The sequence below is a fragment of the Sinohyriopsis cumingii genome, chromosome 6 (genome assembly GCF_028554795.1).
Source record: "Sinohyriopsis cumingii isolate HCF-2022 chromosome 6, ASM2855479v2, whole genome shotgun sequence".
NCBI classification, from domain to species: domain Eukaryota; kingdom Metazoa; phylum Mollusca; class Bivalvia; order Unionida; family Unionidae; genus Sinohyriopsis; species Sinohyriopsis cumingii.
The window spans coordinates 49,486,939-49,512,742 of NC_142966.1; the positions used below are offsets into that span (position 1 = coordinate 49,486,939).

The 25,804-nt window shown below is 33.5% G+C and overlaps 1 protein-coding gene across 1 annotated transcript in view; it reads left to right on the forward strand.

The window, feature by feature from the left end:
• The window catches only part of LOC149796898 (protocadherin gamma-A10-like), a 94,171-nt gene that overhangs the window by 23,716 nt on the left and 44,651 nt on the right, over positions 1-25,804 (forward strand). Inside the window, exons 2-3 of the mRNA XM_089961551.1 lie at positions 1,249-1,277; positions 8,341-8,524. The gene's annotated coding sequence lies outside the window, so the exon portion shown is untranslated. The remainder of the gene's footprint in view (positions 1-1,248; positions 1,278-8,340; positions 8,525-25,804) is intronic.

Sequence of the window (25,804 nt, forward strand, 5' to 3'; positions counted from 1 at the left end):
ATTAAAACATAAACTAAACTTGTGTGTTGTTATATTATTAGTTCAAGTGTGTTGAAAATGTGTGTGTGTATTTATTTCTGTATGTACAGCATTTAGTTGAGAACATGGCATTTATATGCATTTATGGTGGGGAATACTGGACATTAAAGAGGGACTTGAAGTTGATTAGTCTTTTATAATTAACTGAGTCATGCCTTTTAAATAAAGACATTCATTATTATTATTACTATTATTATTGATATCATTATTATTATTATTATTATTATTACTATTATTATTATTATTATTATTATTATTATTGTTGCATTGTTTCAACCATATATGTTATTTTTCTTTGTCATATATTTTTGAGTATCTTGTCAAACAACATATAAAAACTGAGTGAAAAATGCTAGAACTTATCTTGTTATAAATTCAGATTTTATCAATATTGTGCATATATCAGATGTAGTTTTCATGTTTTTGGAATCAGAATTATTCACTATACTTGTATCCAGTCTGATGGCTTTCACAACTGATCAAAATATTCTTACAGTGATATTGATGTTTTAGATTTTCTGTAAAAGAAAAATCAATATTCTTTGTGGAACATTTATATGAACTGAGCAATATTGTAAAAAATCTAATTAATCATATCTGACAAAAATTCAGACTTTCCTAATTATAGAATTTGTTAAGCCCTCAACCCCATAATGGCTTTCAGCCAATACCTATAGCAAACAGAAATGCATTTTTTTTCTTTCCATCAGTTTTATTGATTCTTGATTCTTCTGAATGTCCGTGATCATTTCCAACAAGAAATGTTAGTGATTTGATACTGATATGTTAAATGTTGTCTGCAAATATGACTGATGGGGAAATCTTTTTCACAAAAGATGGGAAATCGTTTTCATGAAAGACTGCAAAAAAGGTAACGTCAATTTCAGTATAAAGCATAACGGGACTAAAATTTCTGCCAAAAGTAGTTCAGTATGTATCTGCCATTTTCCCCAACAAACACAGAGTGGTGTTCATGAAAGAGAAGAAAATTTAGAGAAGATTAATATTCCAAAATGAACTGGACTTATGCAGGTAGGTAGGTAGGTAGGTAGGTAGGTAGGTAGGTGCAATGGTGTAGCATTATCATACCTTTATTGAATGAAATTCAGTGCTTGTAGCAATTTTTTTTATTAGTTAATGTAATGGTCTTTTAGGCTTGCTTGCTGGAGTAGATCTTAGTCTATGTTCATAAATTTTTTTTTTTTACAGATGGCCTAAGTCCTTTCTCAGTGAAACCAGTAAGTATTTATTTAAGTCTAACTTTTTATCCTTCACAGCGCTTATATGTAAATTTCATTATATTTACCCATATGCACTCACTTATAAGTTGAGTCCAACTGCAAACTCCACGACCTAGATCCGCCATCCCATATGTGCTGGAAGATCTGGTACTTTGCACTTTCTCAGTAGAATATATATCATATACCCTTATACGCAGGTGCATTATGCTAGGGCAGATCAGAATCATTGGTGTTTGCATTTTTTTATAAGCAAATATATATGGTCCAATGATTGGGTAATAACTTTAAATATTCATTGTCCTGAGAGAAAGGGATTTGATGTTGACTGACAGATTGATTGATGGATTGATATTTTTAAGAGTTTATCAACACATTAAAGGTTATAGCATGCCAAGATAATTGCATCTGGTGTTCTTCTCCAGAGATATGACAGCTGAGCTGGACTGGTCTTGTCAGGATGCTAACCTGTATCCTTGTGGTCAGAGTTTGGAACTGACCCTGGAGCTAATGAGGCTGTACCTGATGCTGATTGTAGGGGTAGGGGATTTGAAGAGGGGTAGGCAGATTGAAGAAGATGGAAATAATCATCAGTTTTTGATTGGCATCCACATACCCTCATAACTGCTTGAAACTGTTAAGGAATTGAACTTTGGACCTCAGAGGTGCAAAGAAAGTACATCTACAGTAAACTACTGAGGCATACTAGATTTTCTTAAATGGATGATTAATTTAGACATGTGTTGCTTCGTCCATGACTGTAGACATGAACAGTCATCTGAACAGGCAATTTATTGCTCAGTTATGTGCTTGATTTTTGTTATGGTCAGGTCAGACTTCTTATCTGTAGTTACCTGATTGTCAGGTCAGACTTCTTACCTTTAGTTTGATGGTCAGGTCCAACTTCTTACCTGTAGTTTGATGGTCAAGACAGACTTCTTACCTGCAGTTTCCTGTCTTTAAAGAATGATGTTTATATCAGAAACTTTGACCCTTTTAATGATTTAAACTTTTTGTTATCTTTAATTTTCATATCTTGTCAACACCATACTGTGTATCCTCTTTTATGTCGTTGATGGGCATACAAGTTTACTTTTGTAAAATAGGGTTTTCTTTCTAAAGATTTTGATAATTTTTTGCTGCGCACATGCACACACACACACACACATGCATGCACGCATGCATACATGCACTCAGGCATGCACACACACATGCACGCACACACAAACACACACACACACACATTTGGCATATCAGGTAAAATATGTTCATTTTGGGAGACATTCTCTTCCCATTCTCACCTGAGAATGAGGACACCTACTGGGATCCACAAATGACTTTACATTCAGACTGGGGATTTAATAAACACTTGACCTCAGATCCTTGATTTATCATGGTTTGTTGTGTACCAAAAACAAGCTATCCAAAGATTCAAGGTATCAACCCTCTACAATCTAACTGGTTTATTGACTCCATATTGACTGAACCTTCTATGATAAACTGCTGGAGTTACTTAATATTCAGTGACAAAACCAGTAAGGACAGAAAATAAATGTGGAACCCCTATGTCTAAATAAGGATGGACTGCCAAATAAAACATTAATTTAAGTACTGGTCAATCTGTTACTGATCTTTTACCTCTCAAACCAGGCAATAAAATGTCTCTGGTCATTCAGTAAGGCCCCAGTCTGGTCATTCAGTTAGGTCACAGTGTGATCATTCAGTAAGGCCCCAGTCTGGTCATTCAGTTAGGCCAGAGTGTGATCATTCAGTAAGGCCCCAGTCTGGTCATTCAATTAGGCCACAGTGTGATCATTCAGTAAGGCCCCAGTTTAGTCATTCAGTTAGGGCACAGTGTGATCATTCAGTAAGGCCCCAGTCTGGTCATTCAGTTAGGGCACAGTGTGATCATTCAGTAAGGCCCCAGTCTGGTCATTCAGTTAGGGCACAGTGTGATCATTCAGTAAGGCCCCAGTCTGGTCATTCAGTTAGGGCACAGTGTGATCATTCAGTAAGGCCCCAGTCTGGTCATTCAGTTAGGGCACAGTGTGATCATTCAGTAAGGCCCCAGTCTAATCATTCAGTTAGGGCCTTAGGTTTGCTATTTCCGAGAACTTGATGCAAACTTTCAATATTAATTTCACTATATAAGTGTCACAATAATGTTAAATGACTTACTTTATATACATAATTTAGAGTGTGTATTGAAAATCAGTTCACTGTTAGTTAGTTGTTGATTTGTGCTGGTACCCATTCGTTGCAATGTGAAGAAATGGATTCATGGTTAGAATTCAGTGGAATTAATGTAAGAAAGTACAGATAAAAGGCCCACCTATATGTCTCCATCATGATCACAGTATATTCTCATTTATGCGTCGGGTCCACCTGCAAAAACAACATGGACTCTGTCATATAATGTGCCTGGAGATCAGGATCTATGTTCTTTGTTCTACTGATAACTCCTAACAAACCATATAGACCCAGATCTGATGGCACATTATGCTATGGGATATCATGGTCTATGCAGTATGCATTTGAATCCAACTTCAAGACAAATATATTGGGTAGTTCTTATTTTGGAATAAACATTACATGAACTAATACATTTTTAAGCAACTCTTTGCACATAATTAGATTATCAGGTCAAAGTAATGAATAAAGACAATTAGTTAAGAAAGAAAAGCATCAGGATGATAGAATAGAAGTTGATTGCGAAGCCAGTGAAAATTGCATGCAAGAAGTAATTACAGGAGTAAAAATTAGCTGCACAGGTAGTGTGTGAGGTTTTAAAATTGATCAGTCTGATCTCAAATGATGTTCACTCTTGTCCATAGTTCAGATATAAATAATATATACACTTGGCTATGAAATATACTTAACATATATGGATTTCTTCATTAGGAATGCTTTTCACCTTGAATTGGTAAAACTAAAGATGTTCTTCTTTACTGTAATTCATCACATTGACATAGCTGGATTATTACCCAGGATTCCACACAAAGGTAATAATTTACAGAAATATAGTGGATTCAGATCTTATTGTTGCACAGTGTTTTAAAATGTCCTGGTACTTTTTCACAAATGTTACCTCCTCCAGTAATGGCACACTGTCATTTGGTGACCTTTCTAGTTCAGAGACTGTACCAGGCCATATTGTAACCAAACAGTTTACCTTTTTCAGAAATGGCACTGCTTTTTTGTGTCTTACCTAATTTTGAAATAGCACATTACTCTGTCTTTGCCACACAGCTTTTTGTCTTTCTTGATAGGGACCCATGGTAGCTCAGTGCTTAGCATGCAGGAATCACGACTGAAAGGGTGTGGGTTAAAATCTTTCCATTGCATCAGCCCACACTTGGTACCATGGTGTGTCTTTCGGCAACGCACTTCACTCTTTTTGTTATGGCACTAAATTTGCTGTGTCATGAAACATGAAACTAAAGCAAACATTGTGTTTCTTTTGTATGATCCATAATTGTGCAGTGCCATTTTATGACTGGTACTGGTTTTCTTGTTGTTTATCTTCATAAAAGCAATATTATTTCTAAAGTATTCATATTTACATTGTTTAATTTGTTTAATGAATGACTTTTAACTATTTATATAATAATTATTAATTGGCATGTGTATGGTTTCAAGGATACTTTGTGCTCCTTATTTATTTTAATTGTCATACAGCAAAGACCAAAAATACAAATTTGAAGTTGAGATTATATTTTAGAGCATTGTCATTTTTGGTTCATTGTTTTACATATATTTATAATGAAGAATAACGTGTACTTTTTAAACAACCTGGGTTGTAAACAGTCAGCAGCATCAGATGCAAGTAAACTGTACCGTGATAAAACTGCATTATCTGTTTTGGGCTGGTAAGGGCACAAAATGGCAGTAACAAGGTAGATGTTACAGAAAACTGCTTACTTTTGAAACAGCACTATATTGCTTTTGAAATGCCACAGTTGGCAAAATTGTCCACAATATGATGTGAGAGCTCACATTTTATTTTCACTCCCATTTGCTCTCAAAATTAAATTTTTTAATAATCCTATGTACTTTAAAGAAAATAACATGCAAATAATCTTGTCCATTTAACTTCATTAAGATGTCTAAAAGATTTAAAGTATTACATAAAATTGCAAGCCTTCGCATCATTTTTTACTGACTTAACAAAATGTTTATGTTTGTACTAGTACTTGGCAAAGGTTTCTCAAATAAATATGGCTTAAATCAACATGGATTCTCCATTAGAACACTTTACTTGTCACTTTGAATTTGAAATGCTACTCAAGACTTGAAGATATAACAAGGACTCTTTTTGTTGCTTGAAATACTATTAGTAGGATTTGAAGTATAACAATGTTTCATGATGTAGCCTGACTAGTATCTAGTCCATGTGACTAGTATCTAGTCCATGTGACTAGTATCTAGTCCATGTGATTAGTGACTAGTCCATGTGACTAGTATCTAGTCCATGTGACTAGTATCTAGTCCATGTGATTAGTGACTAGTCCATGTGACTAGTATCTAGTCCATGTGATTAGTATCTAGTCCATGTGACTAGTTTCTAGTCCATGGGACTAGTATCTAGTCCATATGATTAGTATCTAGTGGGTGGATCCCAAAATGATATATGCAGGGGGCTTATGAGTGGGTGGAATTTAAACAAGTAGATGAAGGGTCTGAGGGACAGAAACAACAATGGAGCTCTTGAGGGTACTGTCCCTGGAAGCTATTGTATTTTAAGCATTTCCAAATCATAATTTTAATCATCTAACTATAAAGAAAATGTACTCTAGGAAACGTTCCAGTTGTTACGCACTCATTGCATGAGCAGTGTACCAGTTCTACTCCACCACCCATGAAATTACCTATGTTGATGGTTCCAGTTCCATTTGACTGGTATGTAGTTATTTTGACTGGTATGTAGTTATTTTGACTGGTATGCAGTTTCTTTGACTGGTATTTTAATTGGTATGTAGTCAGTTTAAGTATAAGGATAATACAGTACTAACAAAACTTGCTAAGTTGCAGAATAATTTGTAAGCCTGAATGGGAGCATTTAATATCTAATGCCTTTTTTATTTAGCATTGACAATCCATTTAGCCTCTATGCAATAAATTTCTCATTAATAACAATATTACTGTATCCACTCTTTATAAGGTACTTCAGTATGACACTTCCTTTTATAAAGCAAGCAGGGTTATAGGTTCCATTTCAATAAGTGATAGTAAAATTATACGTGTCATATACTTAAAGTAGGTCTCTCTTTAAGGTAGTATATTCTTATGTCTCCATGGATGGCATTATAATGAGGGACTACAAGAGGAATAATAGTAGTAACATCTAAGTATTTATGTATCAGATAAACACCTTGCCTTTCATCATGAAGTTTTACTTATATTTTGGAGAATTAAATAGCTCCAGGCATGGAAAAATTACCTAAAATGTAGATATTCAGTCTTTTGTTTGGTCAGAATATTTTCAAGTAACATTTAGAGATTGAAAGGTTTTACATTAATGAAGCCAGGATAGTTACAAATTCCTCACATTCCTGATTAGCTTGTAATCAATTTTGAAGTTGTATTCAATGGATAGAATTTCAATCTGTATTTTACATCTAGACTCTCTGTCTCTCTCTCTCTCTCTGTGTCTCTCTCTCTCTCTCTCTCTCTCTCTCTCTCTCTCTCTCTCTCTCTCTCATCAATCTGTCTCATAAAATTTTATAAATAATTTTAAAAGAGCCATTGTTTATCAACACTATATGCAGTTGTACCAGCATTATACTGCATGGTTCATTATTATATTTTCTGTGTAGACAGCCTCTCATACACACAATCACATTGTCCCTCAGTAAATCCAAGTCAATACAACTACCATATATACTCACCTATAGGTCGAGTCCAACTACAGACAGCATAGATCCTGATCTGCCATAGTATAATGTGCCTGCAGATCAAGGTATATTTTTTTGTTCTACCAATTATTCCTAACAAACTGCACAGATGCAGGTCTGCAGGTGCATTATGCAATGGCAGATCTGGGTCTGTGCAGTTTGCTGTTGGACTTGTCTTATAAGCAAGTACACATAGAGGTTTTTTCCCTTCAAAATGGCTATGTATGGTCTCTTTACCACTATCTAACTTCAGTGGCACTGAAGCTTTGCATTGTGCAAATCAAACGTTTTGCAAATATCCCATCAGCAAAATTTCCCAAATACATTATTTTCACAATCCTGTCTAAACTGTATTGAGTCTAAGTTATAAAGCATCACATCCCCTCCTTAAGCTTGACTGTGCCAAAGCTATTGAGCAGACTCACGTTGTCTAAGCTAGATTGAGTCTAAGTTATAAAGCATCACATTCCCTCTCTAAGCTTGACTGAGCCAAAGCTATTGAGCAGACCCACATTGTTTAAGCTGGATTGAGCTTAGGTTATTGAGCAGACCCACATTGTTTAAGCTAGACTGAGCTTAGGTTATTGAGCAGACAGTCATTTACTGCAGTAATTTGGCATTGTGAAACACTTGCTGATGATTAGAGAAGCAAGTAATAATGAATTTGGGGTTTTAATTTGATTATTCCAAGGAGTTTTGGTGAAGCAATCAGAACGATATTTTAGGATGATGAGAAAATGTGTCCTGTTGTGAATAATTTAGTTGTGAATCTTGAATCTTTGGGCCCCACAATGCTCGCTGAGTGCTCGACTGCATGCTCTGTGCAGTAGGCTCATGATGATTACTCACTCTACGGTCATGTACTTCAGGGAATCAAGACAATAAAAAAGTAATTCAAACTTTATGGTTTAAGTCTAAATGAACTGATTTTTTGGGGTGAATTAGAAGTGGTGATCTTCAATGGAGGAACTCTGAACATGAAGCCAAAAAAATTTTGTTAATTAAGTTTTAAGTTGATTCTGCCTACAGGAAAGTGACACTAGCATGATGTTGGCAAGGTGTCACCTTAGGATTAAGTCTGCAAATTTCAATCCCTTCTTGGGTGTAAAATGAAGTTCACAGTAACATCCAATTACTGAGTCCTAATTGCTGTGTTCTTTTTAATTTAGGTGGAAATTCTGGTGTCCTCTTTAAAGAGTTGGATCAAAAGGGGATGTGACAGATTTTGATTAACAAACAGAGCTGAAATCCCTGAGTAAACAGCAAGGATGAAAAGAATTGTGGGTTTGACTTTCCTTGAGAAGTGTTTCTTTCTTCCACCCTCCCACTGTGGGATCAGCAAATCAGGCACAGGTGAGACAGCATGTCATTTAATAGACCCTTAGATTTAGACCAAATGCATACTTTCATTTTGTCATTTCTGTATGTCAACAGTCTCTTTTTCAGAGTATTTCACATGAGTTTACTTATGGGACTCATCATGGTGACATTTCAAATTAAAAGAAAACATGATTCTATCTTCTAAAATTCCAGGAGTAAATTCAAACTTCTGTTAAACAAACTATCCTCATAATTAAAGAAATCTTCAAATATTCAAGGAACTATTTTCTTTGACAATATTAAATGCTGCCATGGCATATTTAATTCATTAAATAAAACAAACATAAAGTTAGTGATGGACAGGTAGAGAAATTTTGTCAGCTACTTATCCGGTCATTACGGCATTCACATACCTTCCGATTTCTCCCACCCCCCTTTTAAAATGAAAAGAATCAATGTTATTAGAAATGCATAAAATGTAGTCATTTCATTCATAGATTATAATTTCTACCTTGATTGTTGCCAAGGGGTCCCTTCCACTGTTAAATTATTGGCATTTCAGTGCTAATGGAAGTTCTGATGTAACAAGCAGTCAGACTGCTCACTGTCATTTTTCTAGTTTCTAGAATGGTCTATTTCATTAAAACTGTGTCATCTGCATCCAATATTTGCAATGTCTAGTTATAATATTTCTAAGTCAAATTGAACAAAAAAATAGGAGGAACATTTGTAGACATTTGTTTAAAGAGATGCAAATCCAAACTTTGTGAAATATTGAGATATTCTAAGTGAAATCCATCACATCTGTTCCTTGAAAACATAGACTGGTCCAAGCAAATATGGCAACCATGTTTCTAAAGAAACTCCTCTTTCATTTGAAACAGCAACAAGTTGACAGTGTTTGGGAACTCTGGCAACAGTCAGGTTTGAAATCATAAATCATTGAATGAAAAGGGTAAGCTTTCTGAATATTTAATTTCCTTGATGCCTTCTGCTTTTAAAATTGGTAGGGGGTACAAACAAATGGGATGATGTGAGAATATTACAGTCAGATTCATTTTGAGTAGTACAGGACCCAGGTGATCTGGCTGGGCACCCAGGCTAGGGATGAACAGGTAGGAAAATTAGCAAAGTCAGGTATTTCTAGGTAGTGCAAAACCTATCTGGGTCCAGGTGGCCTGGCTAGGTACACACCCATCCCTATTTAAATGCTAAATTTACAATCAGAACTCTACATCTGTTCAGATATAAGAAATTGTTTTATTTACATGTTCAGAAAATCATTTAGGCAACTAATACCACCCTTTAATTTGTGTGAATAGAAGAAACTAGACACATTCTGTTTCATTAAAAAAAAATTTTGATTTTCATCAATGCCTATTTAAGTGCTGTATTATATGTCATAATAGTTTGCTTCATTGGAAATTTGCAGTGTATTGTAAGAACATAAGAAAAAATAATAAGACAAAATTATGACAAACCTTTAAGGAATTGTAATTCATGACTGATGTATGCTTAATATAAGACTTTCAAATTTCAATTCAAGACAGACTTAGATTATACACAAGTTTTAGTTTTGAAATGGCAGAAATACAATCTTGTTTACAGATATTTGAGGGGGTAAATCATATCATTAAAATATACCTCAAAACCAGTCTATCATTCTACATGTGATTTTATTACTTACCAATTAAGCACTGCTACTTCTTTTAAAGACATCAAAGTTCATCTGTTAAAATAATAGTGTTCTTAATTTTAATTTTAAGTTATGGTAGAGGGCAACAGAGACCAGAAAAATTTGTTACATTTTGTCTTATTATCCAGTGCTTTGTTAAGGTGCTAAAATATGCAACACATCTAATAAAGATACCAATCTAAAAATACAATAAACACTTTATAAAGGATACCCACACACAGCTGCCTACACACAAAGGTCAAGACATACAAACACCTTTTCTTAATGCCGCATTGACACCTAGTCTCTACATAAAGGACATGAGTCTCTTACAGATAAATTGTTGTCCAATGAGTTTCCTTTACAGACAGGATTCATCATACAGCTTTATATCATGTGTAGCCTAAAACAATGTAAGGGACAATGTTTGTCAGAAACAAAACATTTTCTTCTTGTTACATATTGTTCAATCCTTAGTACTGGTATTGTATTTGTTTTATGCTGTACTTAGAAAGACATTAAAGTTATACCACTGGGCATCCACTGATAGGAGACTTTTGTCCCCCACTAACCTTGAATTTTTAATAATGTTTTTAGAAAGAATTTGTCTGTATGCCCATGCCTATGCCATAGAATCACTTTGAACCGTACTTCACAAGACATTCATGTTATGCCATGTATACACTTTATGCTGTTTCTTAGTAAGACAATCAGATTATGCTTTTGCCTTATGCTGTAACTTGTCAAGACCATTTCTGAGGTATGCCTTGTAATTGATTTGCACTGTTATTCAGTAAGACAATCAAGTTATGCTATGTGTTCACTTTATCCTGTGACTTGACAAGACATTTGAGTTATGCCATGTATTATGCTGTTACCTGACATTTGAGTTAATCCATGTATTTGTATTATGCTGTGACTTGGCAAGCAAGACATCTGAGTTGTGCCATGTATTTGTATTTCGCTGTGACTTGGCAAGCAAGACTTTTGAGTTATGCCATGTATTTGTATTATGCTGTGACTTGGCAAGCAAGACATTTGAGTTATGCCATGTATTTGCATTATGCTGTTACATAGTAAAGCAATCAAGTTTAATGCTGTGTATTTGCTTTATTTTGTGACTTGGAAAGACATTCAAGTTATTCCTTGAATTTGAGTAATTGATGTTTTGAGTTATTAAAGTATAATTACATTAACATAATTCCATGATCACACTGTGAAATATAGAAATATGCAGTTGCAGACATTTAGCTTTAAAAATGTTAAGGATTTTCAATGATATTATTTTTCATGTGCCATGTATATGTGACTTAAAAAGATGTCACACAGGTAATATATTATATAAATAATTTAATGGAATTATATAGTATGTTTAGCATATAATTCATAATGTAGGTAAAGACTGAATTGAAATTAAAGGAAAAAGATCCATAGAAATATTCACAACAAATAAAAAATTTAAAACTTTTGTCAATGATTCATTCCATGTATGTAGTTCTCAAATTGAAAAAAGAATGATTTTTTAAAAAACATTCTTATTATATTTTCTGGAGTACAAATAATCATACGTAAAATATTGGTTTTCTTTGGTACATACAATTTTACATACTTTTAATAAGAAACATGTTCTTTATACAACAAATTAGATGAAAAAAATAGTTATTTATTATGAAATAATTGTGTCTTAAACTGTAGAGTTTATGAAAAAAAAGATACCGTAATAGTGTAAAATACACAGCGATCAATCATGTCATTATTGAAAAGTGCTAAATCATTTCTTGCATCCAACATTAACTTACTAGGTACTGATTGACTTGTCAGTTTTGTTTCATATTTTTAAATTATTACTCATAAAGGTGTCACCACACGAATAGAGCCAGAAACATGCTATTGAATCTTACTTTAGTCCCAAAACAAATCATTCATGTTTTCCTTATTTGTTCATGACATGATGTCCAATTTAAAATTAGAATTGCATTCAATGTAAAACAGCATTAAAACCTAAACAGAAAATAAAATGTCTATTAAGTTCTGCCTCATGGCCTCTGCATTGCATGACAAAGCAAACAGGTGATCAGCCAGTTTTGGAAGGTCACTTGCACCAATAATGTAAGTCATTTCATTAAAATATAAATATTTCCAATAAGCATTATGTAGCATATGCTGACCCAATTTTGTATGTGACCTAGTTTTTGGTTCAACATAAATAAGATAGCATGGTGTATATGAACCTACAACTTATGCACTGAATTTGATAAAAAATGTAGAAAAGTGAAGGAACTACCTACATAAACTGCCATACTGGTGTAGTGATACCATAATGTGGAAAGTATCCATGTCTAAATATTAATGGCACATATCATGGCATTAATTCCTAATTCCTTATCACTAGACTTGATGACTGGGTCACTAATAAACTATGTTTACTGCTGGATAATTTTAAGATGATTTACTTATTTGTCATTAGAAATTTGTGACACAGTCATTAATTAACTAATTCATGTAACAGTTTATTATACATGGATAAAATAAATAATTAACAGGTCAGTACTATCATGATCTTAAGATAAGATTTTTGTTAGCTTCTTGACAAGAGAAGAAAACCAATTATGCAAACATGAAAAACTAGTGAAAGGTACAAACAACATTTTACATGTGCAGGTAATTTGTTCTTCAGTTTTGTATTCCAGTGTTATTGTATTTTTACCTCCACTGAACCACTTGACCTATTTTGGACACTATTGTGTGACAAATGTACATCCATATTTTCAATGACATCTGTAACTTACATGATAAACTTGGCAATTTTCTCAGTTGTTGACAATAATACAAGCTGTTTCCTTTCTATTTATTTTCTAACGTTTATGACAAATTATCCATCTGGCCTTTGGACCAGATTTATTTATCATGTCATGATACCAAACGAGAGCTGTCAGAAATGAAGTGACGAAAGTTATGGTCCTTGCTCCCAGGTGTGGTGACAAACTTCCACATGGTCAAGCTGGTCACTTTCATGTTGTTTTGTTGCATGGTTGATTTACATTTTCATGGAAGCAGCAAGCATGCAACATCATTCTGACAAACGCATGTCTTCAAAACATGGTAAATAATTAATACTGGTGAGAAATGAAACACAGGTGAGCAATCAAAGTGAGTTTAATAAAATATTATAAAAAAAGATTAATTGCCTGTGTCAGATTAATTGGGGAGGGGAACAAATGTGACCAGTTTTTACATACATTATACCGGGTTGGCCCTATCTACCGCCAAATTTCCTGTCCAGATGAATGGCATGCTGAACATATATTTTTGAGTGTTTGCTAAATATGGGACAATCTTGTTGTATAGTACAAGTCATACAGCTCATGTAAGCATTCAGTACCAACTATTTCAGTAATAGATTTAATTTTTTAGAATATGATTACACATACCTTTAAATGGCGATTATTCGCATTTTTTTCCTCATATATCTATATTTCTTTGAATGTCATTTATTTACCTGGCCTGAAGAATGCATATGGCAAAAATCAATGTTAAAGTACCTGGACATTTTTTGGATGAGGTCAACCTAAAAGTGTGATCCAGAACAAACCAGATTGAGCATTACACGCAGTGATGTCACAATGAAAGCTGCAAGTGTTGACAAGAATTCATACTATCCTGTTATTTTTTTATAATAGATTGAACATCTTTTCCAGACCCAATTTATTAGCTGGCTACCATTGTAATTGTCCATCATGATCAATAAATTTTCATCTGGAAGATTTTTAATGACATGTAATATGAAGAGCACTCAACAATCAGGATTTAATAGACTTTGGTTAAACTATATTTGTATTAAATTTAGAACAAAATAATATTTCATATAATTTGAGTAAATGGGTCTACATGGCTATGTTGACACACACTTTAATGTTTTCTTTGTCACAAAAGGTTCTAATCACCAATGTGAACTTGGACAAAAAAATTGGGGAATTTTAATAGTAGATAACTTTACTACAAATTGAAATTGTATTACCTAGTTTTTCAGAAATTGACAATTTTGTTGGTTCTTTGCAATTACAGAAGTTGACAGTTGACAAAGAACTTATGTATACTTTTCAGTTTTGGTGTCTAGAATTTAAGTTCAGTTTTGATGTCTAGAATTTAAGTTCAGTTTTGGTGTCTAGAATTTAAGTTGTTTTTATTATAACAGAACTTAAATTGTAGGTCTCTTTTTTTACTGCCAACAATTTAAGTTCAGTTTGGAAACAAGCCACCACACACATTTCTATCTAATGTTATATAAGTCTGACTTGGTGTTTTAGGGCACATCAGCACAAGTTGGTTATTTAGGGCTAAGGTAATTGCAGTAAAGTGCTTTACCCAAAGAGACACCACAGTTGCCATCATGGGATGATCTGATAGTAGAATTCAAACCTACCGTACACCATTTTGGTTACAAGTTTGGTGACCATGACTCCTGCCTTCATTATTTATCCCTCATGACATGCAGGAGGCTGTCTCAGGCTTATACCATTATCCAGAACTCCCAGAGGGTATGCTAGAAAAGAACATTGGATCAGATTTAGACTTTAATTGGAGAGAAATCTGTTGTATTCCCAGGGAATAATGACAGATCCTATTCTATTATGAATGAGATTTTCAAAAACTTTTTTCTCTCCATAATATAGCATTACTATGTATTTCAGCATGTTTGACTACCATGAGGGGTCAGAATTTAAAATGTATGTGGTAACTAAAGATTTGGTAGCAATTTAGCCTAGTTAGAAGGTCTTTGCTCTTGGTATGGCTGGCTTCAAACTGGATAGATGGGTTTGAAACAGAAAAATACAAAAATTAAACGACATAAGAAAAATACAATGGAACATGATGACATGTGTCCATTGGATGGGGTTGCTGCTTTTAATGGTCTCATGAAAAATGCATGAGCTTGCAAGAAAGGCAGTTGAAGGATTTATTGCTGCAATAAAAACAAGGGCAGGTCTGTGTTTTGTCTTTTGATTTATTCTGTGTTATTAACCTAAAAAGGTCATGTTATTTTTGAACTTACAATGTAAGATCTGAATTCTTGTCAATTGAACAGAGAACACCTGCATGATACTTCTATCAGCTACACTTCTGACATGATGACAGTAAGCTATATACCTATGAGGGGGTTTCTTTGGTTTACTGAGGGTATTGCTGATATGAAAAAATGTATCCTTATTCTAAAGACACTGTAAGTAAATGTAGATATCAGTCTATTAATTTAAAATGATACAAAACCTGAAATTTTAAATAGAAAATAGTGTTAATGTTTTTACATGAATTGAGAATCACACCAAGAGAATTGTGTGAAATAGAGAATGTGCTTGTGTGATTTTAGAGGGAAGATGTAATTATAAAAGAGTGTTTGTGTCAGTGTGCATGTAAAAAGAGAACAATTAAGTTTGTTTTTTAACTTTTAATGACAATTATATGAACAACGTATTTTCCATCTGGATACTGTCATCTCCGTGTTTATTGGTAAAGTATCAAAAGGTTGGTCACAGGCCTGGCTTTTGAAGTCCAGATATTTAATAAAAAAATAAATAAAATATCTATTGATTATTTATTCAAAGAAACAACATAAAATATAATTAGATCATAAGAAGGTAAAGATAATCATTCTTAATTAGCTTATCTACAATCCTTTAATTATTATTACTTTGCTTTACCTTTAAAGCTTGCCATTGTTTTTGGTGCAAAGACTTTGGATTAGCCTATTTGTTGTCCTTAATCTGTATTGGTGCTTGTGTCAAGTATTGATTTTACCTCACATGCCACAGGGTCACTTCCAAGTGATTTTAGTTATTAATAAGCCTACAACAATATTCAGTAACCGTAAATAATATGTTACATTTTTGTTTTACATAACTCATTTCTTGGAGCATAGACGACACTATGAATTCCTATTACATAAATCAAGGTATAATACTGGTTATTACAGAGAATTACAATTATACATGAAAACAGAGTGGAAAGTGCTATCGCTGAATCAATTACTGGGTTGATGGGGGGGGGGTGGCAGGGCTGCTGTGCACGAGTGCAAATCCCATCAACTTAGTAGCATCATCTTTTGGTGATGTGTGCATGGTTGAGATGAGTGCCATATCTGGCAGACTAAGTTTTGAACCTACATAGAGTAAAAATTCTAATCTGGAGGAACATGTTTATATATATATATATTCCAGCTTCATCAGAGTCAAATATTTTTATTTGTAAAGCTGTGAATTTGAAAGACAATGAAACCTGTCACTACTTGTAATCTGATATTTCAGAGATATAGTTCATATTTCGTTTGCAAGAAAATTAATATTTGATTAAATCAACTCAAATGGTAAACTGCATCCAAAATATAGTAGTCAATGGAAACTGCATCCAAATATAGTAGTCAATGGAAACTACATCCAAATATAGTAGTCAATGGAAACTGCATCCAAATATCGTAGTCAATGGATTCACTGTGCATTTTGTTGAAATGACGTCCAGTATGATTACGTATTTATTTCAAAGCACCATTTTGGCAGAATGATTCAGTGTAAACTCTTCTAATAATAATGTGCTTGCCACTTTGTTACTTTAGACAGGGTAAGTTTTATTTTGTAAGATGATGTCCTTTGAGCTACCAGTATCTTAGTGATGACTATATGACAGTGAGGGGCAGCAAAAGACCCGACTTGTGAAGTAAGTCTTATGGTACCACCTGTCTGAATCTGCACTGTGGTTCGGATAATAAACCATATCTGGTTTTCTGTCTCTGGCTTTTGCAACGATTTACTCCTTAGAGTACTTCAATGCAGAATACAAATTTTAGAAGAAGAAAAAAAAAGAATATAAAAATAAAAATGTTTCTGATAAAAATTGATGATTTTAAATATACATTGTACATCAAGTGAAGAAATAAATATTCTATTCAATGTAGAAACTTGTCCTTGCACAGATGAAGACCATGCATATTATTCTATGAAAAGTATGTCAATGACATCAGCAAATATTGTTGTTGTTCTTGTATATTCCTCCACCTTAATTTTGAAGGTGCACTAACTTCTCATATATATTGTTACATGTAGTACTCAGAGCATCAGTTTGCAGGTGGTATTTGAATTAAACTGGATCAGCTGCTAATAATATAATAACTGCATAACATAATCATGCACAGTCAATAGCTATGGGTTCTTGTTGTCATATAATCAAACTGAAACTGATGTAACTCTCTTGACATTATTATCTTTTTCTGGTAAAAGCACCAAAATTCAGAGAGCTAGACTAAATATTACGTCATTTGTGACACCTTCAATTTCTCCCTCACTTCCCATCAATTAGACACTCATTGAATCAACTTCATTAAAGTTATCAATACTCAATCCCTTGTCATTATTCATCAGAATTTGTTCCCTGTCACTATTTTAGGCATATTTATTTCCCACTACAAGACTTAATTTGCTCTTGAAGCTCACTGATGGCCTGTTCTGAACAAGAGGCCAAATAAACAAACGTTCCTGGTCCTTAAATTGATTTTAAGTACTCTCTTGTGGTTGACTTGAATCTGTGGGACAACATAAATTAATGTTGAAAGACAAAAAGATGTTTACAAGAACTGTCATTTTAAGAATTATCTCTTGACAAACTGAGATTTTAAACTCATCCAAATCTGGGAAGTTCAAGGCAGTATTAGTTCCAGGCAAACTAGGTAAGTCCTAATTGTAAATTAAATACATGAAGTTGTGAATAAAATTTGAAATCAACAAATTTTTTTTATGATTTCAATTTTGTTTTTAGACTCTCCAGAAGAATGTCTGTATTGTCTGTTCTTTTTATATCCTCCAATTTGTCATACATTTACTTTGTTGTCCTCTAATATCTGGTACAGAAAACATTTTTTCTTATTAAAATTTTGCAAATTTAAAGTACCATTCTAAACATCAAGCACTGCTGTAAAATATGTGGCCTTGATCTCAGGATCATAAGATTGAGTGAGAATATCACAGAATGAAATGCCTTAGTTTCATAATGATTATCCAAAGTATGAACAAAATCAATTAATGGGTTTATGAAAAATAGGAAAATACAAAAAAAATAAAAAACTGTAACCAACAATGTTAATGCAAATTTTCTGTGAAGGTGACTGTGACCCTGAGATCAAAGGGACATGAACACTTGTAACAGAATGAATTGTCTTTGCTTAATAGTATCTCATCCTAAGTATAAAGTAAATCCATGAAGAGGTTTAGTAAAAATAAACAAATTAATGTTTTTTAACCCAAAACCCTAACCAAATTTTCTATGACTAATCTTGACCCCAGGGGCAAAGGGGCAAACTTGCATGTCACTGAATGAATCAACTTAGCATCATAATGATTCATCACAAGTATGAAGAAAATCCAGAAATGGGTTTAGGAAATATAAGCAAATAATAACAAAAAATAACCAAAACTTAACTGCAAATTTTCTGTCTCTGTGACCTTGACCTTAAGGTCATATGAACAGAATAGCATATTATAGTACAAATTGCCATAGCTTGATAATGTTAAGTATGAAAAAGATATATCAAGGGGCTTAGGAAATATTAGCAAATGGATAAAGGCTTTAACAAAAACCACATGCAAATTTTCTATGCCTGTGACCCTGACCCCAAGATAAAAGGGGTAAGTGGTAAGTTGTTAAATTGTTTCAGCTCCATAATGATTAATGCCAACTTTGATGAAAATTGATTAAAGGGTTGACGAAATATATGCAAATGAACAAAAAATCATAACAAACTACCGGTAATGATGAAGGCATCTTTGCTGATGCCACCACCACCATCAGAAAAGTGACTGCTTTGTCTTAATTTCCAATTACATGGGCTCAACCCAAAAATTTTGTACGAAAAATAATTAATTAATTAATTAATAATCATCCCTCATTTTTCTGTCCAACCTATCACTAAATTGCCACACTTTAGCTTGTGACTATGTACACAATAATGTATTCATCTTGTAAATTGGAGCATAGCTGTGAAAAAGTAGACAAATACAGCTTTCTGGAATTCTCACCATCACAAACATGCCCTTCTCATTTTCAAGTGTCATGTTCTTTATGTGCATGATACGATCTTTATAGAACACTACACACTTTCAGATATTCTTGTGCTCAATTTAAAAGTAATGGTTATTTTACTCTCAAGAATAGAGATAATATTTTGACAAATTTAGCATTTTATTCTTGCTATATTTAATTATTGATGCCTTAATGCATTCTACTTGCCAGTGTTTTCTTTATTTCTTTATATTAAGATTGCTTTGTTTGGAGTTAAATACATTGTCATTTAGGACTTCTGCATGCTACACAGAACATGTAGTCTTTAAAGATGATGATATCATCTATTCTAAAATGGCATAGCTTACAATGCGTCACCTGTTGACATTTTGCTATCTTAACTGGGTGGCACAATTAGAACAATTAAGTATTTTTCATCAACGTGGCTGGCAAACATTTTTCAAAAGAATAGATTGTTTCGGTACATTTACCTTGTTGTGCGTGTCAGAATGCTGCACAGTTTTCCAAAGTATAAATACTGTTTATTCTGACCAATTATCACATAATTTATCTGACCTCCAAATAAAACATTAGGAATTACAAATGGGTCTCCAAAACCCTTGACTTATTCTGAATAATGGGTTAAAATTCGCCCGATCTTGACATGGGCGGTTGAGTGTACAAGGGTGATTATTGGGTGAGATATGCCCAGGAGCTAGATGCTTGCTTCAATCATTAAAATGAGACCAGTGTGACTAATGGATAAAAGTTTTAGAGAAATCAAGATATATTTATGAAATTTTGATGCTTGTGATTTGTTAAAAACAGATGCCATTTCTCTGGTAAAATCAACAATGATATTCTTTATTGGGATTTTTAATTTTCACCTCCCTAAAGTGGAATTCTAGACTGCATTGACAGATTTCAGGGTATAACTCAAGTTTTCTTGGTGTGTTCAAATCAGGAATTTTGACTTGTAATGATCCACATCCAGATATTGGAGAGACAGGTAAGTCAAGAAAATTCTTCCTCTGCTGAGTCCTGTCAACAGATAAATTCATAAATAAATCAAACCATATAATCATTGAAATCTGTTTCCTTTGGTTGAAAATTTTGTTATAACATTTGTTTCCACTTCTTATGGAACTTCTATTATGATGTTAATAAAATGTTCTATCATATTTATTTTGAATTGCTTTCTACCAAATATCATATATCATGTTTAATCTGTTGAGTACAGATGACTGCAATTTGAAATAAATGTAATTAATTTTAGGTATCAGAAACAGGTGAAATATTAGACTCCTGGCCGGGTTTCACTAAAATTCTCAAAAAGTTCTTCAAGATTTTGCATTATCTTATCAGGCACTGGGTAAAATCAATTTTTGTGTCAGAGGAAAAGATGCAAGATCTGAATTTTGCTTATTATTACTTTTCCAGAGTTGTATAATCCTTTCTTTATTACATGCACATCTATATGTAATGTGTATGTAAATATGCATATAATAGAGTTCCAAAAGACACATTAAGTTCCACCATGTGCAACTAATTGTGTCTTGAAATAAATTTTTAATATTATTATTATTATTATAATTATTATTATTATTATTATTATTATTATTATTATTATTATTATTATTATTATTGTGATCATCATCATTGACCATAAAGGGATCGAGGAATTTGAAATTCTGACACATGGTTACCACCAATTCAACCACACAGAGCTATTTCTTATGCTACCATCTATAACTTCAGGGAATAAAAATGGAAAGCTAGTTGCTACAAAGTAAAAAAAACTTGGTGACAGTGCAGCATCAAAGTGTGCCTATGTGTAAAGCCATAAAAGACATTTTAGCAATCTTGAGTTTAGTTTTTAAACACACACACACACGCACGCACGCATGCACGCATGCACGCACACACGCACGCACGTACGCACGCACGCATGCACACACACACACACGCACACACACTTCATTATCAACAGAATGGGAATGATGATACACTGTCCAACAAGAGAATATGCAAATGAACAACTCCAACATGATTTATCTTAGAAACTTCAAACTTCAGGATTGACTGGGGATGGTATATAAATATACAGAATGGTTTTGAAATTTTGATGCAATCCCTTTGTTGTGTGTGTGTGTGTGTGTGTGTGTGTGTGTGTATTTTGGTGTATTGGGTGCACATATCCATATGGGGGGATGGGTAGTGATAACTGAGAGAAGCATGGGAACACTCATGGTTTGCTGTAGGTTTTTAGTTACAACTTTATAAAAAATATTTTTAGTGCATAAGTGGTGTTGATTTTAGTATATGCTTAATTCACTGCTTTTTTCTGCTTAATTATGTGGTGTTCATAATGGATATCATTCTTCAGAAAACATGTTTCTACTTTACCACTTTTTTGCTTCTCATTTCATGCTATTTACTTCAAAATGAAGGTTGCCAGCAGCTAATTTCATTTCAACAAGAGCTGTATATTTTGCCAAGATTGAAAAACCCGAATGGGGAATATGCACTCACAGATTAATTTAGGTTTCACTTGACCTGAAACAAAGGGTATCAGTCTGACAACCATTAGTTACCAGTCAAGGGATCTGTGTGATTTGCACCAGGGAATCTACAGAAAGTTAGTTCTGGAAATTTGAAGTGTTTATACTTGAGAACCAGAACTCCTGCAGGAAACATTGACAGTTACTGATGGATGTTAATGTCAGCACAAGTAAACTATTATAAACTGAAATTATTTTGGGTTGCTAAATCAGAAAATTAAGGGGAATGATGTAAGTCATATAAAGCTCTTTTATTGCTAAACATTAGTTTTGAGGAGATGTCTAAGTATTCGGTTTTGTTTCCACTGCAAATAGGCAGATAATGTGTTTTCTTGCACGTTTATTGGAGACAGAGTTTGGAATTCTAATGGCTTTAATATGGCATATGTAAACTTTTAATAATTTTGAGAAAGACAGTAATAATGGGCAATCTATTTTCATGCCAAATTTATAGAAAATCTGCTTTTTTCTTTTTTTTTTGACTTTTTATCACATACTTCAGTTTAACTGAAAATGTAATTCCACCTTAGAGAATTAACTATGACATTTGTGTGACATTCTTTCAAAACTGTGACTATGGCAGTGATACAAAAACCAGGAGCAGATGAATGCATCAAAAATAACTGTTGAAGCATTGTACACAATACATGTGCATCGGTTACTGGGAGAAAAAACATACACAGCAATATTGCACAGTTTACCGAGAATAATATTTAAGCTAATTGATTCTACACTTGCCATTAAAATGTTAGGTTATCTCTTTTATCAAATGAATTGGTTCAAATTTGTATTATGTAACAAAATAAATCTACACATTTGTGACGTCATATTAAAGGGATAGTCAAAACATCTTTGGCCTTAACCATCACATGGTTAAAAATGACCTCGCATGTCATTAGTGTCCATTTGTAAATGCCATCAAGTCTGTGGTCATTATTATATTATTATCACTTCACTAATGTCACAGCAAAGATGATGTGTCTTCATGTATAGTAATGTAAGCAGTAGTTAATGATGTGTCTTCATGTATAGTAATGTAAGCAGTAGTTAATGATGTGTCTTCACATATAGTAATGTAAGCAGTAGTTAATGATGTGTCTTCACATATAGTAATGTAAGCAGTAGTCAATGATGTGTCTTCACATTTAGTAATGTAAGCAGTAGTTAATGATGTGTCTTCACATATAGTAATGTAAGCAGTAGTTAATGATGTGTCTTCACATTTAGTAATGTAAGCAGTAGTTAATGATGTGTCTTCATGTATAGTAATGTAAGCAGTAGTTAATGATGTGTCTTCATGTATAGTAATGTAAGCAGTAGTTAATGATGTGTCTTCATGTATAGTAATGTAAGCGGTAGATGATGATGTGTCTTCATGTATAGTAATGTAAGCAGTAGTTAATGATGTGTCTTCATGTATAGTAATGTAAGCAGTAGTTGATGATGTGTCTTCATGTATAGTAATGTAAGCAGTAGTTAATGATGTGTCTTCATGTATAGTAATGTAAGCAGTAGTTAATGATGTGTCTTCATGTATAGTAATGTAAGCAGTAGTTAATGATGTGTCTTCATGTATAGTAATGTAAGCAGTAGTTAATGATGTGTCTTCATGTATAGTAATGTAAGCAGTAGTTAATGATGTGTCTTCATGTATAGTAATGTAAGCAGTAGTTAATGATGTGTCTTCATGTATGGTAATGTAAGCAGTAGTTGATGATGTGTCTTCATGTATAGTAATGTAAGCAGTAGTTGATGATGTGTCTTCATGTATAGTAATGTAAGCAGTAGTTGATGATGTGTCTTCATGTATAGTAATGTAAGCAGTAGTTAATGATGTGTCTTCATGTATAGTAATGTAAGCAGTAGTTTATGATGTGTCTTCACATTCAGTAATGTAAGCAGTAGCTGATGTGTCTTTACATTTAGTAATGTAAGCAGTAGTTTATGATGTGTCTTCATGTATAGTAATGTAAGCAGTAGTTAATGATGTGTCTTCATGTATAGTAATGTAAGCAGTAGTTTATGATGTGTCTTCATGTATAGTAATGTAAGCAGTAGTTAATGATGTGTCTTCATGTATAGTAATGTAAGCAGTAGTTAATGATGTGTCTTCATGTATAGTAATGTAAGCAGTAGTTTATAATGTGTCTTCATGTATAGTAATGTAAGCAGTAGTTAATGATGTGTCTTCATGTATAGTAATGTAAGCAGTAGTTTATGATGTGTCTTCACATTCAGTAATGTAAGCAGTAGCTGATGTGTCTTTACATTTAGTAATGTAAGCAGTAGTTGATGATGTGTCTTCACATATAGTAATGTAAGCAGTAGTTGATGTGTCTTCACATTTAGTAATGTAACCAGTAGTTGATGATGTATCTTCACATTTAGTAATGTAAGCAGTAGTTGATGATGTGTCTTCACATATAGTAATGTAAGCAGTAGTTGATGATGTGTCTTCACATTTAGTAATGTAAGCAGTAGTTGATGATGCGTCACCACTTATTAATGTAAGCAGTAGTTGATGATGTGTCTTCACATATAGTAATGTAAGCAGTAGATGATGATGTGTCTTCACATTTAGTAATGTAAGCAGTAGTTGATGATGCATCACCACTTATTAATGTAAGCAGTAGTTGATGATGTGTCTTCACATATAGTAATGTAAGCAGTAGATGATGATGTGTCTTCACATTTAGTAATGTCAGCAGTAGTTGATGATGCGTCACCACTTATTAATGTAAGCAGTAGTTGATGATGTGTCTTCACATATAGTAATGTAAGCAGTAGATGATGATGTGTCTTCACATTTAGTAATGTAAGCAGTAGTTGATGATGCGTCACCACTTATTAATGTAAGCAGTAGTTAATGATGTGTCATCACATATAGTAATGTAAGCAGTAGATGATGATGTGTCATCACTTATTAATGTAAGCAGTAGTTAATGATGTGTCATCACATACAGAAATGTAAGCAGTATTTGATGATGTGTCTTCATGTATAGTAATGTAAGCAGTATTTGATGATGTGTCTTCACCTATAGTAATGTAAGCAGTATTTGATGATGTGTCTTCATGTATAGTAATGTAAGCAGTAGTTGATGTGTCTTCACATATAGTAATGTAAGCAGTAGTTGATGTGTCTTCACATTTAGTAATGTAAGCAGTAGTTGATGATGTGTCTTCACATTTAGTAATGTAAGCAGTAGTTGATGATGTGTCTTCACTTACTAGTGTAAGCAGTAGTTGATGATGTGTCATCACATACAGAAATGTAAGCAGTAGTTAATGATGTGTCATCACATATTAATGTAAGCAGTAGTTAATGATGTGTCATCGCATACAGAAATGTAAGCAGTAGTTGATGATGTGTCATCACATACAGAAATGTAAGCAGTTGTTGATGATGTGTCATCACTTATTAATGTAAGCAGTAGTTGATGATGTGTCTTCACGTATAGTAACATCATCTGAGGCTTTTTAAGGTGAATAATTTTATTAATTTTTTTCTCTCTATAAAGTTGCTGCAATAATGTTAAAATTGCAGATATTTCATTGATGAATAAATGCAGCTTGCCCAATGTGGCTAAAGCCTCCAAGAAATCAAGCCAAGGTCAAACAGATGGACTATAGCCCCCAAAATCACACAAGCCCAGTAGATGGACTAAAGCCCTCAAAATCACACAATCCCAATAGATGGACTAAAGCCCTCAAAATCACACAAGCCCAACTGATGGACGAAAGCCCCCAAAATCACACAAGCCCAATAGATGGACTAAAGCCCCCAAAATCACACAAGCCCAACAGATGGACTAAAGCCCCCATAATCACACAAGCCCAACAGATGGACTAAAGCCCCCAAAATCACACAAGCCAAACAGATGGACTAAAGCCCCCAAAATCACACAAGCCCAACAGATGGATTAAAGCCAAAATCACACAAGCCCAACAGATGGACTAAAGCTCTAAAAATGTCCTACAAAGCCCAATGGATGGAGCTGATGCCCCAAAGTCATGCAAAGTAAAACTAATGGGGAT